Source organism: Cupressus sempervirens, chromosome 7 (assembly GCF_028749045.1).
Source record: "Cupressus sempervirens isolate cs-2001-9-10 chromosome 7, ASM2874904v1, whole genome shotgun sequence".
Classification (NCBI taxonomy): Eukaryota; Viridiplantae; Streptophyta; class Pinopsida; order Cupressales; family Cupressaceae; genus Cupressus; species Cupressus sempervirens.
The window spans coordinates 185,315,580-185,341,996 of NC_143124.1; the positions used below are offsets into that span (position 1 = coordinate 185,315,580).

Sequence of the window (26,417 nt, forward strand, 5' to 3'; positions counted from 1 at the left end):
ATATATAAGATTATTGACTCTCTAACAACAATCTAACAAGTTTCTCATCATTCTTTTAAACAAGGAAGAGATTTATTACAAAACTAGTGACTAAGTGTGCTGATTTTCTATTCCACGTTTTCAGCAGCCCACTAAAATGCATGGTTCTCCTTCATTATTATGAATTATATCAAACCCTTATACCACATTGTGTTCCTCCTTTTTATCTTTCTATATCATTTTCAAAATCTAAATTTCATTAAGAAATTTGGAATTTATGGCCATTTTACTGAAAGTGATTTTATGCTACTTGAAAATGTGCCACCTTTTCCTTGGTCAACTTTTGATCCATGGTGCTCATTAACTATTTTGAACTAACTCAAACACTCAAAAAAAATTTGTGTCCTATTTTCAGCTTTCCAAATCTATAAGCCATTCTTAATTTCATTAAGAATTGAATGCGATATTCCTATTTTACCAAAATTGACTTTTGACTTTTTCTGCATTTCCTACAATTGCTGATTATTGACAAGTGTTAACTTGCTTCTCCTTCTTTCTAGCTACATGAATGACTCAAATTGTTAAAATAAAAATTATTTTTGACACTTGAGTTCCAACACACTTAATCACACTTCACATTGAAGCCAAGTACACCTTGTATGCCAAGCCACAGCATGTGCCGAGTAAGAAAAATCAACAATTTCCGAGTGATCTTCAAGTGCCGAGCAGTGTCGAGTGAAGATCAGGTGCTGAGTGAGTATAGGTGCCAAGCATGATCCAAGTACCAAGCATCATTTAGGTGTCAAATCTTAAAGGATGCCAAGCAAGATAGGAGCATACACAAAAGCCGAGTTATAGTAGGTACTGAGCATCAGGAAATAGTATGTGTCGAGCAACTCAGAATCAACGTATGAGTTTGAAACTTCACAAACTCAGATGTAAACTATTTTCATAGCTGACATAAGACAAATCTCGAAAGATTTAAGTGATAAGATCAAATCATTTATATTTTCTATGCAATCTACATGTAGCCAATAAGAAAAATGGAGAAGGCATGCAACCAATAAGAGATGTGCAAGGAATAAGCAAAAATCAGAGATTAAATATGGATCGTAGATCCATACCTAACCCTAAGTCTTTGAATGTCTTTATAAGGAAGACAAAATCCCATAGAGAGTTCTAAATGAAAAAGGTGTTTAGGGAAAACTATTTCATAGAAAAGAGTATCAGATCTCAAAGAGGACCAAGATCATAGAAGAGCATATCAAGTGCCTATATTCAACAATTGAAGGATTGTAGCCATCAAGTTTATCATACCTAATACTCTTTAGCCATTTTATTAGAAACTAAATCCTATGATGATAGGTTAGCTTAGCAGCTATTTTTTAAATCCTTTCAATAGGTGATTAAATCCTTTAACAGGGTAACACTTCATGTAAAGTGTTTGAAATCCTTTAACCAAGTCACTATTGATACAGTGTAAAGCCTTTGACAGGGCAGGCCTTTAATAGGGCAAACCATTAGAAGTGGTTAAACATTATTACTACAATGATTTTGTGGGTATTATCCCCACCCCAATTTTACCTTCTTATTTCTGGAGGGTTTTTGGGTTACCAAATCTTAAGTGTTATGTGGTGATGCATATTTGTTTCTTATGATTGCTTAATATTTATATGCATGCATGTTCATTTCAAAAATATGTTATTAAGGATTTGAAATAGTGAAAAGGCTAGTACTTCTTATTCACCCCCCCTCACAGAAGCATTCTTTCCAATAATATAGTCCAACAATTGGTATCAGAGCCCAGTTTCTCTCAAAGAGAGCCTAACAGTTTGGAGGAAAAGATCTAAGGATGGAAGTCTTCAAACTTGGAAAGATCATTGAAAACTAGGTAATAGATGTGCATCTCGCGCTACAAAAGGTAGAGGAAGCTAGAGTGGAATTAAGAAAATCTTTGAAAAGAAGAAAGGAGATAGCCATAGCTGAAAATGGCATACACTACAAGGAGATCAATACCACACAAGTGTTTGCCAATGGAGACACTAAAGAATTTGATGTAGCAATAGCAGAACTGATGGAGAAAAAAAAAACTCAAGCAAATGAGATAAGATCTCTCAAGATGGAACATGAATCACAAGCCATAATGTTACGTGAAATCACTAAACAAAAGAAAAGAGCAGTTGAGGACAGAGTCATGATGGAAGATGGCAAAATAAATCTTGCAAACAGACTAGAAGAAAATAGTACTGAATTAACAAGGATCTCAAACATGCAGATGGATACACTTGCTCAAATGATGAACCTTCATCATGAACTTAATATGAAAGATATTGAGATCTCTACTCTGAGGATGCAGCATGAACAATTATAGAATGAACTGAACAGAGAAAAGGAGATAGCAGAAAATTTCAACAAGTCAAGTGAAGCCATAAAGTACTTTGAACAATTATTGAAATTCCCAAGATCATTCCATGATACATCAGGACTTGGATACAACAGTATTGAAGTTGGTGAATCATCAAAGAGTGTTGAGCAAAGAAGTGACAAAGGTAAGGATTCTAAACCCACTTGTCATTACTGTAATAAAAAGGGACATACTACTAATATTTGCAGGAGTAGAAGAATCAATCAATCAAACACACATAAAAGAAAGTGTAGATATTAAAATGCATTAAATGAAAAAGTTTCTTCTATTGTTTAAAAGTAAAGTTCAATTCATTCTTGAGCCATTCAAATGAAGAGTGATTACCTTGAGCATGTCTGAGCGATTTTCAAGCTTTCAATCAGTGATTTGCAGCAAATCAACATCCACCCAAGAGATCAAAGTATTTATCGATGTATTTCCTTCAAGTGCTGAGTTTTACAGTTTGAAAAGTTTTTCTTGAAATTGTTGAAACCCTAGTTCGGATACAAATGGTGACAAGCTCAAAAATGACCCAAGAGAAAATGAGTCATGAAATTCAACTTGTCAGTAACAAAGTTAAGCAACCGGAGTTTAGACCAATACCAGAGGTTGCATACAAAAATGATCCTATTGGTGCCCTATCCGCCATCCCTAAAAAAGTTGTTATGGTTCAAGATGTGCCAAAATGCTATAATTGTAAAATAGGAGCCATAGGAGATTTGGAAATCTTTAATGCCTATGAAAAACTTTGTGATAGTGATATTCTGAAAGATGAGTTTTCTGTCATAGAAAAGAAGGGTTTAACCAAAGCCCTAGTTTTTCCAATTGTATTAAAAAATGAGTGGATATGCATTATACTCAACAAAATCCATGATGGATCATTCTACCTAGAACAAGGGCAAGTCAAGATTACCAAGAAAATGGTTCATAGGGTTACTGGATTTCCAACCCTATATCGGCCAAAGACCTGGAGAAGCGAAAAGAAGGAAACAATTGAGAAAAATACAGGAGCAAAATGGAACAATAGAGGCATGACTATAGACACCATAACTAATCCCCTTTTTGATTTTTTTGTAAGGATCATATCACATAAGCTCTACCAATCCAGTAGGTTAAATAGTGTGCCCTACATAGCAGTTGATGTGGCATACAAACTTGTAAAGAAAGACCACACTTATGATCTTGCAGAACTCCTATTGCAACAGATCAATGAAAATCTTAGAGCTATTAGAAAATCCAAGGGAGCACACTATAAATTTGGTTCAATGTTGGTTTGTATGTTCTTCTATGTAATGAAGGAATTCCCTTCATTTGGCAAAGTCAATTGGAGCCAAAATAAGACCATTGTTGATCAAATTAATGATTTCATTGCACAAATGGGAAATAGCTTTGACGATCAAATGTCTATCTATTTTGAGGATTTCAAAAATGCAATGAAGAATAGAATGAGAATACCAGTCTCACTGGTAGAGAAGCATATAAATGACATATGTTTTCTTGTTGATATTGATTACACCTACATTCAAGCAGTCCTTCCAAGGACAAGATGGCTTAGACCATTAGGATATGAGATTGATGTTGACCAAGCTTTTGAAACTATCACAGCTTTACTTGTAAATGAAATGGACATATCTGCCAAGGCATTTGGAACGTATGACACTGTAAAATCAAGAGTTGTAACAGAACTCAAGACAACCTCAGTAGTAAAGAAAAAGGACAAATTGGTAAAATAGATAAAGAAGAAATTTGGTGTTGAAGAATCAAGTGTAGCAGGTGAAGAAGAAGAGATTAGTGAAGGAGAAGAAGAAGGTGAGCCAAAATATGAGCCACTTGAACTACCTCAAAGACAAGGAGAAGAAAAAGATGAGAGTGTCAAGGAAACAAAAACCAAGGAAGCACCCATTAGAGAAAGATTCACTAAAAGGAAAACAAAGACCTCTTTTGCCTCTCAGCCCCCACCAAAGAAAGCTGCCATGCAAACACCAAAGAAGCCAACAACTAGAGCTACAACAAGGGCCTCTACCCAAAAAGGCTAAAGAAGAAGCCACAAAGAAGGAAAAAAAAAAGTAACAGGAAGAGCCAAAGAAAAGGAAAAGATATGTGGCCCAACTTGATACTGATGAAGAAGATCAGACTGAAGAGGTAAGTCCTCCTAAATCTTCAATTGATATATTATGTAAGAAGATTAGGAATGGAGACATAAATGAAATGAAAAAGAATGATTTCAATAAGTTCAGTAAAGAGGAACAAAATAGCATAGAAGAATTAGTCTATGCATTTATGACACAGTTCAAGTATACACCTCTTGAACTAGATGGACAATTGCCAAAGGAATTATCTAAAACTATAGAAGACAGATGGCATTTCTGCCTAAAGATGGAGAAAGAGATGAGGGAATCAACCCTAGCAAACTTACTACCTGATTTGACAAAAGAATAGCTAACTCAAGAAGTCAAAAGCCATAATAAAAGGTTTACACCCAAATATAGGGCATTCTCCATCCTGCAAAACAAAATTGAAGAAGTTGTGCAGAGAACAACAAGAGTATGAAAAAACTTGTAAAAAACATTTGAAGATGTTCTTGAAGAAATATACAAAGAAGAGGCTGCTGCTAAACCTGAAGAAAGGAGGAAGAGGAGAGAAGAGAAAAAGGTAGAAGAAGAGGAAAATAAGAAAGAAAGAGAGGAGGAAAGAAAAGATGAGGACAAAGGAACAGATGAACAACAAAGTGTGCAAGGCATACATATTTCACCTCACTCACCTACCACACTTGTAGAAATCATAAATATTAAGGATGTTGTTGATACTACAAGTCAAAACATCAATCCATTAACTGCAGTGGATCTTACTATGATGCTTGACCAAACGAATCTACAAGCACAATTGTGTACAAATCCCATATTGTTCAGTGTGGATAGTCTTCAAAAGTCAGTAGATAAACTTAAAGAGGTCAAGGTGCCATTACAACAACCACCTCAAATCACTCAAACTACTTGGCTTACATTTCTACCACCAAGATTAGGCACTCAAACTCATCAGGAGCCGAGTGAAACAACAAAGGTAATCATAGGGAGAACAATTCAGACAGTGAGCACACCTCCAGCAGTAGTAGTACAACAAGAAGAAGACAAGCAAGAAGAAGAGGAGAAGGAAGAAACCCAGAATAAAGAGGAGTCTACAATTCAAACTTTGGTTGAATTACCAAAAACAGCAACTCCCATCAAATCTAGTTATGAGCAGAGCATTGAAAAGATAACTTTACATGATAGTACACCAAGTTCTAGTTCTATAAGGGTAGCCAAGACCATCCATTACGGTATTCCTGAGCTTGATGAAGAAATCAAAATACCCTATTATGATTTAAGAACTCTAAATGAGGAAAAGATGAATGAAATATAGAGTGCATTGGATAAGAGGAGGAGACAAGAGGCAATGAGGAAAGACTGAAAATACAAGCAGATAATGAATGAAATAAAAGATATATTCATGGATGCTTTTAGTCTTCAACCTCCAGATTCAAACAGGCCAATACTTGTGCAATTATCTGATATAGTTGACCAAGTAAATAATGAAGACCATGATACTAATGTAAAACTAATGGAATGGTTAGAAAAGAAGTTTATAGGAAAAGTCAACCAGAAAATAGCTAATAATATAATTTTGGGTCAGGTTGACCTAGCCAAGAAATTAGAAAGTGTAAAAAGTGTACTAGGGAACATATTTTCTCTTTACAATAAATTGTGTGATTTTTCCAGGTTCACACACGAAATAAATCAGAAAATTTTGAATCTTGGGAGTAAATTAAAATTCTCCAGCACGCAACTACCCTAAGATCCTGCACAGAGTGAAAAGCAATTTACTCATACATTACACACTTAGACAAAATTCGTTGCATTATCAGTAGAGGAGGCCACTATCAAAGAAAAACTGATGCAAATTTAAGCCTCCATTACTCCTCACCTAGAAGTATTGCACAAGGAGCAAATATATGCAGAAATAGTCCTGAAGAAGGATCCCACTATTTCTACACATTAAGGACTAGTTGATCTCGCAGCAGAGCTTGCAATCCAACAAAAGTCATTGGATATTGCCTTAAATAATTGGGATGTAGCTCTCCAGATACTCCTTGAGGTAAACAAAACTTTTTGGCCAAACATGGCATTACTATTTAGAACCCTTTGACATAAGTGTCAAAAAGGGGGAGAAAAGATATCATACATAGGGGGAGATATTATGAGTTAATGGGGGAGACTAGATAGCACAGATAAAGGAAAAATCAACTCAGGGGAAGTTACACAAATTTTGAGGTATATATATATTGTAAATTACAAAATTTTGAGAAAGGTTTTTTCAACCTCTGTATATACCAAGTAGATTAGTGAATATACTCATAAGGTCAGTTAAGTGTTTTTGTCACTCATTTCAAAAGGGGGAGATTGTTAACCTCAAAATGATTTTTGACACTTGAGTGCCAACACACTTAATCACACTTCAGATTGAAGCTGAGTACACCTTGTATGCCGAGCCACAGCATGTGCCGGGTCAAGAAAAATCAACAAGTATCGAGTGATCCTTAGGTGCCAAGTAGCGCCAAGAAATCTTCAGGTACCAAGTGAAGATCAGGTGTCGAGTGAGTATAGGTGTTGAGCATGATCCAAGTACCAAGCATCATTCAAGTGTCGAATCTTAAAGGATGCCAAGCAAGATAGGAGCATACATAGAAACCGAGTTACAGTAGGTGCCGAGCATCAGGAAACAGTATGTGCCAAGCAACTTAGAATTAGCATATGAGTTTGAAACTTCACAAACTCAGATGTAAACCATTTTCATAGCTGACATAAGACAAATCTCGAAAGATTTAAGTGATAAGATCAAATCATTTATATTTTCTATGCAATCTACATGCAGCCAATAAGAAAAATGGAGAAGGCATGCAACCAATAAGAGATGTACAAGGAATAAGAAAAAATTAGAGATTAAATATGGATCGTAGATCCATACCTAACCCTAAGTCTTTGAATGTCTTTATAAGGAAGACGAAATCCCATAGAGAGTTCTGAATGAAAAAGGTGTGTAGGGAAAACTATTTCACAGAAAAGAGTATTAGATCTCAAAGAGGATCAAGATCATAGAAGAGTAGATCAAGTGCCTATATTCAACAATCGAAGGATTGTAAGCCATCAGGTTTATCATACCTAATACTCTTTAGCCATTGTATTAGAAAGTAAATCCTTTGATGATAGGTTAGCTTAGCAGTGATTTTGTAAATCCTTTCAATAGGTGATTAAATCCTTTAATAGGGTAATACTTCATGTAAAGTGTTTGAAATCCTTTATCCAGGTCACTATTGATACAGTGTAAAGCCTTTGACAGGGCAGGCCTTTAATAGGGCAAACCATCAGAAGTGGTTAAACATTATTACTGCAGTGATTTTGTGGGTATCATCCCCACCCCAGTTTTACCTTCTTATTTTTGGAGGGTTTCTGGGTTACCAAATCTTAAGTGTTATTTGGTGATGCATATTTTTTTCTTATGATTGCTTAATATTTATATGCATGCATGTTCATTTCAAAAATATGTTATTAAGGATTTGAAACGGTGAAAAGGCTAGTACTTCTGATTCACCCCCCCTCATAGAAGCATTCTTTCCAATAAGATAGTCCAACATCAAATATCTCACAAGAAACATGTCAATCATCTCAAGATAATTATTATTCAATAATAACCATTTATCATAATAAATTATTACAATTTAGCATCAACTAGCTACACATGCAAATGCTAATCAATAAATCATTTATCATAGTTAATGTTTCATAAATCAAGTAAATGTATGGAAATGGCTTGAGAATATATTGAAATCATAGGGATAAATTTTTATATAGATGAATATAAATATGACATTTTTCATAAGCTCATCATTCCCCCCAGCTGAAATCTTGCTTGTCCTCAAGCAAGGGATAAGTATTAGATAGTCATGAAAGCTTTTAGAATGAAATCTTGTGACAACTTCAATAAATCATCAAAAATATTAGAGGTAGTATAAAAATATGCATGCAATTTTATCCTCCTATAGTTCATGCCAATAAAACCAAGTACAAATGTGCTCCCCCCAGCTAAAAGGTTGTTTATCCTCAAATGATAATGTATGTATAAAGGTTGTAATATAAATAACTTATGAAGCATATAATTACAATAATGATTATTGAAAAACAAAATGAAATGCATAGATAATAAATTACTAAAAATGATAAATATTATGAATAAATAGAAATCATAAACATAGTACCATTTGTTGTTGTGAGAAGCTTCAAACTTTGCACAAGCTAAAAGTGCAAATCACTTTATTATTGAATAATGGATAGGTCCCTCTAAGAGTGTAGTAGTTGCTACAAAATAATTTTTTAGTCACACAATAGTTGCCGCAGGACTATCTATTAAATCAAAGAGTAGTGGCTACAAGATTGATTGTTAAAACTAGACAGTAGTTGCTGCAGGGCTGACTTTTACAACATGAAACCTATAGATAATACCAACTAGACATCATCATTTAATAGACATTCTTAACATCATGAAGACTCAACTAAACAATGGAACATTTGGAAATGTATGCAAAGGCTCTCTTACACAATTAGAAACTTGACTCACTCAAACCCTTGAAAAATGATTTGAAATATGGCCAACCAACCAGCTATGGACTCCTCGAAAATACTCAATGAGACAAGAACAACTCGGAAACAAACTAAGCTAGGAAACTACTAACTCTAAGATGTTGTGTAAGAAAACTTATTGAATGAAAAACTTACCCTGACCTATCCTATCCTACACTAACTAGATTATATAACCCACTCAAACAAAACCATTTGCTAGTTCTTTGAAGTATCTTCCTTTTTTCAAAATCTTACAATGCTTTACATGCTAATGAGCAATGAGAAATAGTTGCAGCATTAGTAGAAACTTAATAAACAACAAGACTTCTGAAAAGACATTAACAGACTCACTTATTACTTTATGTTGATAATATATATTGTTATATTGAAGTACATAAGTAAGCTGAAATATGTCCCCTTTTGTTGCTATTGCATATTGAGGCTTATCTTCAGTTGTAACTTCTTTCTTTGCTGCAACCATAGCTTGTGATAACATTTTTTCCTCCATATGAATGTGATGTCTAATTGGACACCCTTATGAAAAGAAAAAATTTTGAACCCTTCTTGTTGGCTTGGTGTAGATGAGTTGTTTCTTTATCCTCTTCTTGACTTTTAAAAACCAATTTGTGTGGCTAATTTGATAAAAGTACAGGAATTTCTGCAATATCTTCATAAGGCTTATAGTTTTTCTCTACAAAAGATGTTGGTTTTACATCTAACATTAAGAAAAACTCTTCTAAATCATCCCAAAACTGATCTTCTTCAATATCTTCTTTACTTTTCAACATGAAAAGAATATTTTTCACTTTATCAAAACTCTCTTCTTGAAGTAGGAGTTCTGATTTGACATCACAATCATCATTACCAACAACCTTGTGTATGGTGATTTCATCATTTTGCAAAACAAGGTTGTCTTCATTTGACTCTTCAAAAATCAACATTTTGTCATCAATATGTGAACAAAATTTCTCTATGATGCTAAGAATATGTCTTTATTGATTTTCAAATGTGTTGAAAATGATAATAGATCTTCATTCTTATTCTCCATGGATCTAAAATTCATATGTACTGAAAGTGGTTTTATGTTACCTAAAAATGTGCCACCTTTTCCTCGGTCAACTTCTGATCCATGGTGCTCATTAATTGTTTTGAGCTAACTCAAACTCTCAAAAGGGTTTGTGTGCCTTGTTTTCATCTTTCCAAATCTATAAGCCATTCTTAATTTCATTAAGAATTGAGTGAGATATTCCTATTTTGCCAAAATTGACTTTTGGCTTTTTCTACACTTCTTACAACTGTTGATTATTGATAAGTGCCAACTTGCTTCTCCTTCTTTTTGTCTGCATAAATTACTCAAATATCTCACAAGAAAAATGTCAATCATCGCAAGATAATTATTATTCAATAATAACCATTTATCATAATAAATTATCACAATTTAGCATCAACTAGCTATAGATGCAAATGCTAATCAATAAGTCATTTATCATAGTTAATGCTTCATAAATCAAGTTAATGTATGGAAATGGCTTGAGAATATATTGAAACCATGGGGTAAAGTGTTATATAGATTAATATAAATATGACATTTTTTATAGGCTCGTTAGATACCACAAAGTTTAACAGAGAAAATTAGAGACAAGCTATCAAAGATTAATATTGATCTAAAGAAAAGTGCAAACTAGTTGTCATTTGATCCTAGTACTAGCTCAACACATTTTGTCAAGATCTAGTATTTGACCAACTTGCAAGTAGAGTTGTTGAGAGAAGAAGCAAGAATTAGGGCTACACTATCAGAAATTTAGAGTTTGATAATTCTAAACATGGATGTAATGCAGAAACACATTGTTCATGAAAAGACATTAATCCATGACAACAATTTCTCTACTGTTGATCATATGATGGAGTTATTGTTGGGTGATGCGACGCGCTCCCCTGCCCACAGGTGGTTAATTATGTGGTGTTCCATGTTCACTAATAGTCATGGCTTTTGGTGCAATGGCAAATGGGCCCTACAATTGGTATCAGAGCCTAGTTTTGGCTTGGTCATGGGTTCAAATCTCTCCGGTGCCTTCCCGACCCGCGTAAGCACCTGGTATGCGCGTCGAGGGGGAGATTGTTGGGTGATGCGACGCGCTCCCCTACCCACAGGTGGTTAATTATGTGGTGTTCCATGTTCACTAGCAGTCATGGCTTTTGGTGCAACGGCAAATGGGCCCTACAGTTATCAGCTAAGTTTAGATAGCTTTGCATACTTCTAAAATTTTGCAAGAAAATTGGGACAAAACCATGTCTCTAATTTTGAAGATATATAGTGATTTCCTCTCACATTTTGCTATTACCTTATAAATATGCATTTTTGACATTTGTGTCAAAAACAAGGGGGAATATAGCATGTGAGGAATCCAAGGGGGAATTATAGTTATAAGAGTCTTTTATACAAGGAAGAAAGAATCTATGTATATAGCAAAGCTACAAAATTAATTTTGAAAAATAAAAAATAGAGTCAGTCTTAGTCGAGTATCAGCATGGTAGTCAAAACTAGGCTACAAAGCCAGGTATATTGATAGGGGGAGTTTTGACTCACCATTTTGAGCATTTAGAATTTTTGGTATGATGAGTGTTTTTGTCACTAATGCCAAAGGGGGAGATTGTTGACCTTATGGCTAGACTATTTTTCAATCAGTGCCAAAACACTTAGTCATTTGGTTGGTTACATTGTCAACGAGCACCATCGAGTAAACCTTGTAGGCAATGTCAACTGAGCATGGAGTGTTAGTTGATCATAGTAGCTAGTCATGTTAACAAAGTAGAGCAAATAGTAGTGTTGACTCAGATGCAATAGTAACCGAGTTCACGCCTACTCCTAAGTGATCAATGTGGACCAACATCTAGTGTCAAATAAGTGTCAGAGATTGTTGAGTTCACTATGTTGCCAAGCATCAGTATATCACCCAAGTGGACTTCTAAACCTGAGTGTTAGCACTAAGCTAACTAGGTGAAGATTGTTTAATATAATATTGTAGCCAACTTCAAAAGGTAATTATTTGGATTGGTATAAATGAGAGATATCTTGTCATATCCAAGTATGATATAAAATGTATGGAATATGAAGAACATGTGAGTTTGAAGGCTACAATTAGTATAAGGAAAAGTAGAGTCTCATCCACCACATTAAGGTGATCATTTTACAGCAAAGGAATCTCATTCAACAAACCAAGTTACAAAGCAGAGATCAAGTATTGGTTTATCCTAACAAATGCATTAGTCAAATCCTGTAACAAGGTGGACTTCATAATCTTATGCAGAATCTCCTAACCAAGTACATACTTCATTGTATTGTATAAATCCTTTTATAGGGTGAACCTAATAGTCTTTATTGCTCCTAATAGGGTAGATCACCAAAAGTGATAATTTGTAAGCCTTAATAGACCAACTTTATACTACAATACTAAAGCTTGTGGGTATCATCCCCACCCCAATTTTACTTTCTATTTGGAAGGTTTTTAGGTTACCAAATATTGTGTCAAGTGTTATGAATGTTTTATTACTTTCATTCTTTCAAGCATACAATTAGATCAAAATAGTTTATGAAGGCTTAGTTGGTGAATTTAAGTTAAAGTTTTATCGATTCCTAATTTGACCACCCCCCCAATCACCCAGCCTTCTCTACATTTCCATCAATTAGTACCTCCTTTGGGATGAGGCAAAGTTCTTTGTGCAAGGTTGGATAGAAACATGTGGGAATGGTTCACTTGCTAGTTCTCAAAATATCAAACCATCAAGTGGGCAACTACAAAACATGAAAGGATGCTTGGGTTATGCTCTAAACCAATATTTTTTGAACCCGATAGTTAGTCACTTCCAATCACTTGGTTTCCTATTAAAAAAGTAAAGATTGTTGAAACTTTAAAAGGAAAATAACTCTTGCCTCAATGCACTCATGACAAATAGCAAGGGAGACAAGAAGGCTTTGTCTTAGAGGCATCCATCAATGTCACAATGAAGGAGACTAAACTTAATTCTCCCTATAAATTTGAGAAGCAAGATAGTGCATTGTGGTTTTCCCTAGAATTTTTGCTAGTCAAGAAGGTTGAGATACCTTTCATTTTATTGTTCCTTGAGTTACTAGGTCCATCTACCGTGACAAGAATTTGTGGCAAAGAAACCTATCTATTGGGCAACTCTGTTTTTCATGCCATGACTATAGGAGCTGAAAAAAACTCTTGGATCAAGGCAAATGATGCACACAGTAGGAATTACCAAGATAATTTGTTCACTTTTTACATAGCTAGGCATATAGGTAGTTAAGTTAAAATGTGTACAAAATTTTCTATCAACTATTCCCTTGCACCTCCTATGGCGCAAGTGCTAGTTTATTTATTATTATTGTAAAGATTAATTATTATTATGTGTTAATATTGAGTACATTAGAGACTCACAATTTACCAATACTAAAAAGGAATTGAATATTGAAACAACTCACAAAATGTGGGGTGTGACCTATAAAAGAGTGGTAGAAAAATTAAGACTCCTAGCATGGTGTAAGTCTTGTGCATAAGAAGTTGCATGTGGATTTAGAAAAACTAAATCTAAATAAGAAAATAAAACTAATTTTTAAAAATAAAAATAAATTAACAAGTAATTTAAACACGTTTAAAAAATGGAAAAACTAATGTAAATTAGAAATAAATCAATCAAAAGTTAGAAAGCAATCAAAACTAACAAAAATTAAAGAGAAGCTAGACGAAATAGTTAAATAGAAATATGTTTTTTATTTTTAAAAAAACATCAAAATCTTTCTAAGATCCTCTTCAACAAATATGAGAATTTTTAATTTACAAAATTTCAAAATACAGTCACCTAAAAATATAAGATATAAGATGTAAAGCTAGAGACGCAAGGCTAAATTTAGGCAGAACTGTCGTAGGTTTGCTGCACAGCTGAATTAACAGGAAACAACACTAGATTTTCAAAGAAATTGAGAATCAAAGCTAAACTTAAGAAATGACTACAGATTTTTCTTTAAATCAAATTATACGGCGGAATGGTGCAATTTAGTTGGTGACATTTATTTTTTTAAATTGATACACACAATATATTTTTGCATGTACATTTCTTTGGACTCATTGAAATGTTGAGAATTACAGACAAAATTCATATAATTATCATGATGAATTATACATTTAATAATTTGCAAAACAAAATTATTGACTATCTAGAACACAATAACTTGGATCATGCTAAGTTGGAAACAGGAGGTAGGCAGGGGTGAAAGAGAAATTTCTTTCTCGCAGAAAAATAAAATGATAGTGGAGGTGGCGGTGCAGAGTTGGAAACAGGAGGGAGGCAGGGGAGAAAGTGGTGGGGGTTGAAACTATTGATAATAGTTATCCAGGGTGGAGTATGTGTGTAATCTAGAGGTGGAGATTCAATGCAAAATGGTGGTGGAGATGAAAGTGGATACTCAATGCATGGGAGAGGATGACATTGGAGTGAGGCCAAGGGGAAGAAATGCAAGGAGGTGGTGGAAAGGAGTTTTTAGAATCAATGGATGAAGGGGAAAGAGATGGAGAGGATGATGGATAATGAGAAGGAGAGGTGAAGATGGAGATAGAAGTAAAGGGAATGGAGATGGCTAGATAATAAGGGGGAGGAGGTAAGGATGGAGATAAAGTGAAGTGAATGGAAATGCAGCGTCAATGGATGGAAGGAGAAGGATTGAAGAGAGCTGCTTTTAAACATCACTTACTAAGGAGAAGGATTGGTAGATGATAAGGGGATGGCATAGGTGGAGTGGATGGGGTGATGGTTGGATTAGAGCTCATTTCATTGAGGCGGAAGAGGTGGGGAATGCAGTGGAGGTAAAGAGTAATATGGAGGAGGTAATGGAGGTGAATGATAAGGGACTGGAGGAGGGGGAAGAAGAGGAGGCAGAGGAGGATTATAGTATACTAGTGTTAGCTATGGTAAAGAGTGCATCTGTGATGGGTGAGGTGGTGGAGTGTTAATTATTGTTAGTTGGACAGCTGTTATTTCTGACCCGAAAATAGCAGCACTATTTATGGGTAGCTTGGATAGCTGTTCGTCCTTATCTATGAATAGCGGTTGTATTTATGGGTGGTTTGGACAGCTGTTTGTCCACTTTCCAAAAATTAGTAAATGGTTATTATTTACTAATTTTAGAGATTACCTTTTGGACACCTTGCAACCAATTCTATTATTGGCTGTTGAGTTGTCTTAATCTCAGCCGTTGGTTAGATTTAATCTCGATCGTTGGTTTACCAATAGGAGTAGTATAGAAAGGGGTCATTGGGTCATTTGGACAGTAAGCTTTGCAGGGTTAGCAAGGAAGCTTTTGGAGAAGCAGTTTGTAATGTTAGCAAACAGTCTTGCAGTGCTAGCAAGGAAGCTTTGGAGAAGCAGTTTGCAGTGTTAGCAAACAGTCTTGCAGGAAGCTTTGGATGTGAAGAAGCTTTTGTGAAGCAGTTTGCAGTGTTAGAAAACAGTCTTGCAGTGTTAGCAAGGGAGAAGCTTTCGTGAAGCAGTTTGCAGTGTTAGCAAACAGTCTTGCAGTGTTAGCAAGGGCACAAGAGAGAAGCTTTTGTGAAGTAGTTTGCAGTGTTAGCAAACAGTCTTGCAGTGTTAGCAAGGGCGCAATGTTAGCGCAGGGATAGCAGTGAGAAATATCAGCGGGAGAAATTAGGAGGTTGTCAGAGTTCTGCCAGTGTGAGGCAAGGAATTTTGTATCTCTTGATTTGCTGAAGTTTAATATAATTTCTCATCTGTAGAACTGGTTTTCCCTTAGGGGTTTTTCCAGGGACAATTTTTCCGAAAATATTGTGTTGATTCTGTTGCGCATTTCTTTCCATATTTTAAGTGAAGTTGCAGTTGTGTTATTTTTCGATATTAGCTGGGAATTTATTTTCAGCAGTTTAATAATCATTTGTGATAGGAGATTAATAATCAGTGACTGCAATAGTTTGATTTTTCACATGGTATCAGAGCATTGTTAATGGTAGAAGAGTTTTGCCCTAGGAAAGAAATTTTGATCTCTTTAGATTTATTATTGCTTTAAACCCTTGAGATGGCTTCAGTTGGTTTGAGAGATCAGGATAGATTGGATGGTGCCTCAAATTTTGGTGTCTGGAAGGCCAGAATTTCTTTATTGTTGGAAGAGAATGGTATCAAGGATTATGCTACCAGTGGTGTACCTGTACCAACAGATGCAACACAGCTTGCAGCATATAGGAAGGACGATGCCAAAGCGAGGAGGATTATCCTTGATGGTGTCAAGGATCATATTGTTCCACATATCTCGGAGCTAGATACAGCAAAGAAGATGTGGGACGCCATTCTAAATCTGTACCAGAATGCTACCACTAACAGGAAGTTGATTCTCAGAGAGAAGCTAAAGAATACCCGGATGAATCAGGGAGAAGATGTCACAAGTTACCTCACCAGGCTCAGACTTGTCAAGGATGAGTTAGCAGCTGTTGGAGATAGCCCTAGTGATGATGAGCTAGTAAGAATAGCCCTAAATGGGTTTACTAAACAATGGAGTGTCTTTGTTCAAGTTGTCAGTGGACGAGATACTTTACCAAGTTGGGATCGACTATGGACTGATTTTACTTAGGAGGAGTTTAGACTAAGTCTTGTCAATGGGGCCAACAAAAGTCAGAAAAATGAGGTGGAACAAGAGAACGTTGCCCTAGCAGGTAAAGGGAAAGCAAAGAAGGGATCTAGCAAAGGATCAAATTCACAAAGTGAAAAGAAGAAGAAGGACCTTTCTAAGGTTAAGTGCTTTGGATGTCACGAGTTTGGCCACTATGTCAGTGATTGCCCAGAGAGGAAAAAGGTTAAGAAGCAGGTGGCAGCTTCAGCAAGTGCAGAAGAACTCTCCAGCAGAATGGAAGATGAGTTTGCACTCATAGCTTGTATGGTTAGCTCAACCTCACAGTGTGTTTGGTATATAGATAGTGGGGCGTCATTTCATATGACAGGAGTTAGAGAGTACTTCTCCAGTTACAAGGAGGAGGACACCAACATCCAGATTTCTATGAGAAACTTGTCCAAACTCAACCCCATTGGGAAAGGGACTGTTCAGTTTCAGAGGGAGAATGGAAAGATAATTCCTCTTCATGATGTGTTATATGTGCCAGGCTTAGGTATGAATTTGATTTCTATATCTGTTCTTTAGGATAGGGGGTATAATGTACTCTTTAGAGGGACACATGTGTTGATTAAGCACAAGGATTGGAAATCACCCATAACTATTGGAGTTAGGAGTGGTCGCCTTTATAGATTGTAGTTTGATACTCCTAAGGCACTTATGAGCAACAGTAATCCTAGAGATCTTGGAGAGCTATGGCATAGGAGGTTGGGCCATATTCATCATGGAGCACTTAGATTGCTTCGTGAGACAGTGACAGGTGTTCCAGATGAGAGCACAGAGCATGACGATACATCTAAGGAGAAAGATGTAGATCCCACTTTATATAGACAGTTGATTGGTTCGCTTATGTATTTGGTCAACACTAGACCAGATATAGCATTTGCAGTAAACTCTCTTAGTCAGTTCATGGTTGAACCAAAGAGAATGCATTGGATAGCGGCTAAGCATGTGCTACATTACTTGTGTGGTGCAGTCGAGTATGGGATCAAATATGTTCGAGGTGAAGGTATCAGGTTGATAGGCTATACTGATGCAGATTGGGTAGGAAGTACAACAGACAAAAGGAGCACTTCAGGGTGTTGTTTCAGCTTGGGATCAGGAGTTGTATCTTGGTTCAGCAGGAAACAGAAGTCTGTGGCTCTAAGTTCAGCAGAAGCAGAATACATAGCAGCTAGCATGGCGACATGTGAAGCTATATGGCTTCAGAAGTTGTTAGTAGCCTTGTTTGGTCAGAAGGTTGAGACTACTGTGATACATTGTGACAATCAGAGTTGCATCAAGTTGTCTGAGAATCCAGTGTTTCATGATAGGTCTAAACATATAGATATCAGATATCACTTCATCAGAGATTGTGTACAAAGGGGAGTTGTTCGACTACAATACATACCTACAGATGAGCAGGTAGCAGACATTCTGACGAAGGCTTTGGGAAAGGCCAAATTTATCTTATTCAGAGATAAGATGGGTGTCATGCAGAACAGCTTCCTCGCTAAGAGGGAGTGTTAATTATTGTTAGTTGGACAGCTGTTATTTCTGACCCGGAAATATCAGCACTATTTATGGGTAGCTTGGATAGCTGTTCGTCCTTATCTATGAATAGCGGTTATATTTATGGGTGGTTTGGACAGCTATTTGTCCACTTGCCAAAAATTAGTAAATGGTTATTATTTACTAATTTTAGAGATTCCCTTTTGGACACCTTGCAACCAATTCTATTATTGGCTGTTGAGTTGTCTTAATCTCAGCCGTTGGTTAGATTTAATCTCGGTCGTTGGTTTACCAACAGGAGTAGTATAGAAAGGGGTCATTGGGTCATTTGGACAGTAAGCTTTGCAGGGTTAGCAAGGAAGCTTTTGGAGAAGCAATTTGCAGTGTTAGCAAACAGTCTTGCAGTGCTAGCAAGGAAGCTTTGGAGAAGCAGTTTGCAGTGTTAGCAAACAGTCTTGCAGGAAGCTTTGGATGTGAAGAAGCTTTTGTGAAGCAGTTTGCAGTGTTAGCAAACAGTCTTGCAGTGTTAGCAAGGGCGCAGTGTTAGCGCAGGGATAGCAGTGAGAAATATCAGCGGGAGAAATTAGGAGGTTGTCGGAGTTCTGCCAGTGTGAGGCAAGGAATTTTGTATCTCTTGATTTGCTGAAGTTTAATATAATTTCTCATCTGTAGAACTGGTTTTCCCTTAGGGGTTTTTCCAGGGACAATTTGTCCGAAAATATTGTGTTGATTCTGTTGCGCATTTCTTTCCGTATTTTAAGTGAAGTTGCAGTTGTGTTATTTTTCGATATTAGCTGGGAATTTATTTTCAGCAGTTTAATAATCATTTGTGATAGGAGATTAATAATCAGTGACTGCAATAGTTTGATTTTTCACATGGAGGAGGAGATGAAGCCGCATACAAAGGTGGAGGTGGAGGTGGAGATGAAAATGGCGGAGGATGAACATGAGAGAGAGAGGGTGGTGTAAATGGAGGAGTTAATGAAGGAGGCGCGATTTTGAATACAGATGGACTTGGCTTACAGGAAGCAAACGGAAAACAACCCATAGAATGTGCTACACCACAATCCAAGAATGATCTCTGTGAAGTCCTGCGACGGATACAATTATACTTTTTATCCAAGATGACCCCTCTTGAAGGAAGAGCCATACATTTGAGTGCCAATCTACTGAAGAAATTGTAGGAAATTTTAAAATTCTTCAAACTGGGAAGAGCACATAGGCTCTCTGGAACCATTCCAGATAGCTGATTTTGACTGATGTCCAGTATTTCCAAGCTGATCATCCCTCCGATGCTGTCTGGCAGAAAGCCAACAAGGTTATTGAAGCTCATGTCGAATACAATCAAGTTACTCAGCTTCCCAATATCAGATGGAACAAAGGATGACAATTTGTTATTGGATAGAACGATCTCATTGAGAGTAGGAGCCATTTGACCCAAGCTAGCAGGTAGGTATCCCTGAAGATTATTGTTAGCCAAAACAATAACAGAAGCAGGTGAATTTCCGAGGTTAGAAGGAACTTCTAGAGTAAACTTGTTGTTATTGACAAAGATGGCATCCAGATCCTTGTCAAACAGCTTCTCCGGAAGAGACCCGTCAAACTCATTGAACCTGATGTCCAAATACTTCAATTTGGGCATTGAGAGCACCACCAATGGGAATGACCCAGCAAATCTGTTATTGCTGATATCAAATTCAAACATCTCAGTCATATTTTTGAAGCTATAAGGCACAAACCCACAAAAAAAGTTGGAATTGATATGAAATAATGCAAGATCTGTAAGAAGCCCAAGTTCATTTACTAGATACCCTGCAATGCGTCCATGGTTCAGATCAATGCCTGCAACAACAATCATGTTTGGATCATCCAATGCAGTGGAACAAAACACACGAGTGTAGTTACATACGTCAGCACCAAGCCAGTTGCTCGTTATGTTCAGTGGGTCTGAAATGATTGCCTTTTTCCACGCCTGAAGAGCAATGTAGGCATTTTTAAGCCTTGGATTTGTGAAATTCAAGCAGGGATCGTCAACCACTTTCTCTCTACTGCCATCGTATCCATTCTTGTAGTTCATCAACTGCATGTGAGTAATGTATTTTTCATCCGCATCCGACAGCCACTTCCTAGACTCTACAAAACCATATTGTCCTGAAAGTAGAAAACTCAACCCAAGCAGGATAGTGAAACCGATTTCCTGCATTCTAAGAACTGCAGAATTTCCTATGTTGCTGCTCATGTACAATAGATACACTTTGAGAAGAAAGGACCTAAAATCTCAAGTGGATATGAGCAATTGCGCAACCCTAAAACTTATAGAGATGCAAAGCCGAATGGGCTTTCATGAAATTCCTAACTTAGTTAAAAAAGAACAAGTTATGACGCTAAGATTTCCTACAAATGTTTCGTTACTATTCTGATCCACGAAAAGAATGCCAACCAGGCGTCTCTAGATGTTTTTCTTGACATATTGAATAGTGGTATAAACATAAAGATGAATATGTAACCGAAAGAAAACTGCAACTATTTATTTAGATACAGAAAATCAACAAAAAATAACATCAGTTATCTGAGTCAAATTGGAATCTGAATCGGTTTGTAACAACATTGACAAGAACAACCGAAAAATATAACATATATTTCAAGATAAACAAACTGTATGCATTATTGGTAATAAAATTATATTACTTAAGAAGCAAACCAGTTAGCCACCTGTGAGAGAGTATGAAGATATTGAGTTGATAAGAAGGATAGATAATGTTGCTGTATGAGACCACCTAACAATATCAATATTTGAGCTCTAATTGTATCTGGAAATTACACTTCACTGCCTGAATATGTTTTTTTTCGGAATTGTGAATGGCATTTTTGCAAAAAAAAAAAAAAAAAAAAAAACATATATATATATATAATTAAAAACTATTCTAATGCATACGAGTTTGATGATTGATTATTTGACATTTAAATTATATAGTATGTTTAATGAGTTCTTAGACTGCTAGTAAAGTTGAGTGATTTTCAATGAATCTATCATGTATCATATATTGTTGAGTGCAAGACTTGTTTATCAGAAGAAATGAGATTGAAATCTGATCTTGAGAACGGAATGGGTACCCTTCAACCCTTAACTCTTAAGCAAAGAGTTTCTAGACTAAAAGCTCATGTTTATGATATATAACCTTAATCCTAATTCTCTTTGTGTTTGATCCAACATAGTCATTATATTATCAATCCATACTTCTACATAGTCATCTTTAATTACTCACAATCTTGTGACACTTAGATAATTACTAAGCTACTCAAGATTGACCCTTACATTTAATTTTTAATTAAAAAATGTCAGCTCCTATTAATTTTGAGTTGCTTGGGATCAACTTTCAAATTCAAAATTTTTAATTTAGAAATGTGACTTCTACCTACTCGTTAGAAGTCTTAGTGGTGCACATTTTTGTAACTATCCATTACATCTTGATATTTATAATAATTCATTTTCACAATTAAACACCATCTAAACAACAACAAGAAACTATAGGAAAAATAATTATAGAAACATTTTGTTAGAGCCTAAAATAAACATATCTACATCAATGACACCTACATCTCTTCAATATTTGATCCAATCTCTCTATAATGACATGTTTTCCTATACCCATCAATGTCCCTATGCATAAATATTTTGTATAGTCTGGTTTTAATTTTCATTACTAGTTATTGTAGTGGTCATTTTTAATGCTTTCCTATTGTTTATAGGTCATCCCACGCAACTTGTTCCCACTTTCCATCAAGAATGGATCAGATGAAAAGTGAGAAAAACTTTTTTGGGGAGCTTCGCTCGAAGCATTGGCTTCCATTGAAGCCACCACATGGCTTTGATTGTAACCATTTGGAGAGGGCTTTGATGGAAGCCCAAGGCTTCAAGTGAAGCCCTAAAGGCTTTGTTTGAAGCCCAAGAAAACCTTAACCACGGTGGCTTTTAAGCCAATTTACCACTTTTCAAAGTCATTTTCATAGCAACTATTTTGGACCAACAGTTGGAGCAAAGTTTGTGTAAGGAAACTTAGGTGCGAAAATAGCTTCCTACACTAATCCCTTAAGGAAATTATTGTGAAAATTCCTATTAAATCCTTACAATATTAGATTTGATATTATATAAACAATAATATTGCAATCAATGATGAATACAAAAACAAATAGAGAAAGAAAACACATAAACACAAAGATATGCCAGTGGGCAAAAACTTTTTGGTAAAACAACCCCACCCCTCCAAAACCTACACAATGTATTATCTTCAACAAAAAGGTTACAACACACTTGCAATGCAAGTTCTTTTAGGACACGGAAGACAAATCTAGTAGCAACCAACAATACACTTTTCACTCTCTCCTATCTACAACCCTAAAAATGCTTGTATCATGCACTTTTCATTTTTAGGGTGACTTCCAAAGAACAACCATATTAAGGTTTTACCATTCTCTGAAAAAGTAGGAATGTAAAAAAAATTTTGACCCACGTGCTAGATGGGGACTCGAGTGTATAGTACTCAATGTTCAATTGCAACATGTCTTCACATCTTCACCCATCATCAAATCTTCCAAAGATAACTCTTACACATCATAGGAATCCATCATAACCATTTCAGCCATGATCTCCTTACACACAATTCAAGATGTCGACACATACAAGTGAAGTGAAGCATCAACATGCCAACTAGACATTACACACACACTTAATTACATTATTTGTAAAAAATACATTTACTAAACAAATAATAAGAATAGGAATTATCCAAGGTTGAGACACATTATTCCTAATAGTTCACAACATCTACAATTAGACCATCATTTGAAACTAGCATATTCAACCTCCTTCGACCATTCAACATACCAAGTATGTTCATATTTATATTTTTAATGAATATTTAGTGATTTTTAATGATTCATCAGTTATTTTGATGAATTATTAGTAGTTGTTTTTTAAATAATAGTTATTTTTATGAATTTATTTAGCTTTTTTATGGGTATTTTGTTATTTTTAGCATAGAGTAATTAATTTTATGTTTATATGTTGTATTTTAGTTTAAATGTTCGGAATTATTGTTAAAATTGTAGTTAATGGAAGAAATCTTATATGTTTTGTTTATTTAAAATGCTAAGTGGGTAAACAATAAAAACAAAAAATATGATTGGATTTAGAAAACCAAAAATATGATTCTAGATGTAGAAAACCACAAATAGGATTCACTATGTGTAGAAAACCCAAAGTAGGATTCAATGTAGAAAACTAAAAATATAATCTAAGATATAGAAAACCAAAAATAGGATTAGATGTAGAAAACAAAAAATGATTTAAAACTTAGAGATGAATAACATTTAATAAAAAATTACCTTCCATATCTAGAAAACCTCTCTCTCATCACTTTCTCTCTCTTGACTTTCTCTCTCCTTAGACTTTCTCTCTCCTCAAACTTTTTATCTCTTCTCACTTTCTCTCTTTTGAGACTTTTTCTCTCTTCTCACTTCCTCTCTCCTCACACTTTCGCTCTCATCACACTTTCTCTCTCCTCACACTCTCCCTCTTCTTACTTTCTCTCTCCTCTTACTTTTCTCTCCTTACTTTATCTCTCATCAATTTCTCTCTCCTTACACACTCTCTCCTCACACTTTCTCTCTCTTCACTTTCTCTCTCCCCACACTCTCTCGCTCCTCACACACACTCTCTCCCTCTTCTTACTTTCTCTCTCATCACTTTTTCTCTCCTTATTTTCTCTCTCTTCACTTTCTCTCCTCACACTCTCTCTCTCCAAACTTTCTCTCTCCTCACACTCTCTCCCTCTTCTTACTTTCTCTCTCAAGTCACACTTTATCTCTCCTTTCAAATCTCTCTCTCCCTCTTACTTCTCTCTCCTTAAACTTTCACTCTCCTCGCTCTTTCTCTCTCATCGCTTTCTCTCTCTCGTCACTTCTCTCTCCTTACTTTCTCTCTCATCACTTTCTCTCTCAACTCTCTCTCTTCTTATTTTCTCTCCTCGCACTTTCTCTCTCACACAAGTTCTCTGTCTCCTCACACTCCCTCCCTCTTCTTACTTTCTCTCTCTTCTTGAACTTTCTTCCTCTTCTTAAACTTTCTCTCTCCGCTCACTTCTCTCTTTACTTTCTCTTTCATCAATTTCTATCTCCTTACACTTCTCTCCCTCTTCTTACTTTCTCTCTCATTAGTTTCTCTCTCCTCTCACTTCTCTCTCCTTACTTTCTCTCTCATCAATTTCTTTCACCTCACACACTCTCTCTTCTCACACTCTCTCCCTTTTCTTACTTTCTCTCTCCTCAGTCTCTCTCTCTCTCTCATCACTTTTGTAATATTAAGTTAACATTAAATTCCCCTTGTGTTCTTGTAATATTAAGTTAACATTTAGTTTGCATGTCGTACTTGTAGATGGCATCCCATGATTAGCCTTGGGATCAGGAATAGGGAGACGGATATGGACAGGATTAGGGACAGGGATAGGAACCAGCATAGGGACAAGGACAGGCATAGGTACAAGGACAAGGATAGGTTCGCATTCCTAATATGTCGATTATATTCTAATTTTCCACTAGAGAGACTACAAGACTAAGATGAACTATTGAGTAATCTCATGATCATCTATATAGAGGTATGTGTCAACAGATATTGACTAGTCTTGATGAACTTACTGATAGACTTAGATCATAGTCTCCATTTACACCACAGTTCATAGAGAGGATTTTTGATGAGCTTAGAGCAAAGATCTCAATTGGTATCTCCTTAGACCAGGTTTAGATCCAAGTTTCTAAGGATATTATCAAATAAGAGGTCTTCCCATTTTATGAGGGGAAGACCATGGCTAGAGCATATTAGGTTACTAGATGTATTGTGCCATAGATTTCTTGTATGATATACCTTTGATTCCTAGCAGCATGTGGTCATTATCCTAATAATGGCCGAATTCTATTACATTTTGCCCAACAATTGTGCATGGAGTTTTGTTTGGGGCACTGCGTCAACTATTCAGATATTCCAAGATATTATGGTTAGGGATGCGGTAGAGTTTTTGATCATGATGCATACCATGAGGTGACTCGTGTTTTTCGTCAACATCGTGCATTGGTAGGATCAAGGACCCCAACAGTGACTCCAACGATGGTTGCTACTGTAGATAGAGTTGCCATGGCTTCTCAAAGGGAAGTAGTTGATCGGATAGGACACATTACATCTATTGATAGGAACATTACATTTGACACTTTGGGTAGGTATCTTTTGAGTAGACCTAGTCAGCACAGATCATCTTCTAAGGCATCATCGAGTACTACATTGCCCACTGATGAGATCTATAGAGTTGCACGTATTCCTACCCAAAAAAATATATGTGGCCTCACTAGAGAGCACAGACATATGGAGATGGCCTTGTATCTTCTAGGTTATCTTGTACATGCATATTCATGCATCACAGATACATAGGGGATGCTTTTACATAGTGTCATAGAGAAGATTTCATAGAGGCCTATATTTCAAGTGTCCCATGACATGTCATCAAGTCATGCACGCTAGAGTACACAACACTCTACATAGGACTTTGGTGTTGAGCACTCTACATAGCACTCTAGTGCTCAACAGTTTAGCACTTAGCACTTAGCACAATAGTCTATTGTAGTTCCACCTAAGGGTACCTCGAGAGTTAGTTGAGTTATATCTATTTCTACTGATAGATTGACGTGCTTGATCAGTAGTTATGAGATTTGAGTTAGATTCATGTTCCCAGTGACATAGGATCATACATGGACATGTTGCTATTTCAGTCTACTGACTCTACACCACTTCCATCCTAGCTTGTTAGTCCTTTGCACTCCTCACTATTTCAGAGGATTGAGACTATTAGAGATGGAGTTTATGTTGATGACATCTTAGTACATGTCACTAATGACCCTCTTACTCCTCGGACACAGGTATACACCTCTTTTAAGTTTCATTTTTACAATAACAAATTTCCATGTACAAACTTATAATTATGTACTCATATTTCCAAATGAGTTATATTTTTGTAGGTAAAGGGAGTAGAGCATGCTTCTTCAAGTATGGGCTCTGATCATAGTAGGAGGAGAGATGTTGTCGATGTGACACCTACTACTCATGGGGGTACAAATATGATGGATGTGACACCCACTAGTGTTCAGGTAATTTTTAATTATAGAAATTTAAATTAAT

At 36.0% G+C, this 26,417-nt stretch overlaps 1 pseudogene; it reads right to left on the bottom strand.

Annotated features, from left to right (window-relative positions):
* The window catches only part of LOC149546114 (leucine-rich repeat extensin-like protein 2 pseudogene), a 34,844-nt pseudogene extending 14,409 nt beyond the window's left edge, over window positions 1-20,435 (bottom strand).
* Between the last annotated feature and the right edge of the window lie 5,982 nt (window positions 20,436-26,417).